This window comes from Hipposideros armiger, unplaced genomic scaffold (genome assembly GCF_001890085.2).
Source record: "Hipposideros armiger isolate ML-2016 unplaced genomic scaffold, ASM189008v1 scaffold_622, whole genome shotgun sequence".
NCBI classification, from domain to species: domain Eukaryota; kingdom Metazoa; phylum Chordata; class Mammalia; order Chiroptera; family Hipposideridae; genus Hipposideros; species Hipposideros armiger.
The window spans coordinates 725,036-726,325 of record NW_017731972.1 but is presented as its reverse complement, the minus strand read 5'-3'; positions in this window follow the sequence as shown (position 1 = coordinate 726,325).

Here is a 1,290-nt window from a genome sequence, read left to right as displayed (position 1 = left end):
AACCACCTGAAGCCTAGCTGAACAGAATGCCTGTAACTAAAAATATAAAGAAGCCACATTGAGCTTGGTAGGAGGGGTGGAGACACGGAACAGGCCCCAAACCTCCAGGTGGCAGCTGAGAATCAGGAGGGATATCTCAGCCATGCAGGTTCCCCCCAGAGGAGCGAGGGACCCCAGTCCCCACACCAGGCTCCCCAGCCAGGAGTACTGATGCCAGGAAGAAGGAAGAAGAGCCTCCAAAACATCTGACTGTGAAAAGTAGTAGGGATTCCAGCTGTTCGGGTGGGACGGAAGAAGACTGAGGGAAACAGTCATCCTCTTAAAGGGCCAAAGCACAGACACTCACTCGCAGGCACTCACCTTGAGCTCCAGTGCAGGGACAGTGACTCAAGGGTATAGGAGACATACGGGGGACAGACAGAGGTGTGTGCCTTCATGGGGAGGACTGGAGAACAGTTGGCATTTTCCTGGTGAGGAGGTACTCCTTCCGAGAAGCCAGGGGGTGGGCGCCACCTTTCCTGTGTTGAGCCCACCCCCTCCGGCCAAATCTGAACCTGATTGGCTTGGTGAGCTTCACTGCTCCATACTGCTGACTCGGTGGGACACCCCCCCACACCCCCTGCACCCAATTCCCCCAATTCCAGAGGCACTTTCTCATGAGCAGCAAGCCCTGCTCACATTGCATTCTTTCTAGGAAAACTATCAGAGTCCATAGGCCTCAGGCAGGTGACAACAGGCCTTGGTGTGCTCTGAAACTTATGCTGAGTTGCTCCAGGCTCTACACTGGGAGCAAACCACAATTTACATTAGTCTGGTGACCACAACTCTTCCCACTCCAATGACTCCTTGAGACCCTGCCTCACCCAACTTGCATACCGCTTGAGGTATTATCTGCAGCTAAACCTTAAGGGAGCTGATAGGTGGCAGCAGGCCTCCAGGTAGTCTGGCTTTTTGCAGAGTTATCCCAGGACTGTTATTGGGGGCAGCCAACCTTGGTTCACAGCGAGGCCTCTCCCACATGCTTCTAGGTTTAGCACATGCAGCAAATAACCACAGATCACTTTGTAGCTCCTACCAGGTCATCCCTGGCCTGTCACAGGCAGTGGGTGACCTGGGCCTGCACCAGAGCTCCTCCCAAAAAGCCCTAAAACCAACAGACTTGGAGGTTGGCTTCAGACCACAGCAGAGCACTGCCCAATTACCCCCACAAGCAGCACACACAAAGGGTGGTCTCAACAGGCACCAGAAAAAAAAATGCTGGGGCAAATCCCACTCTGTATTGTAAGACTG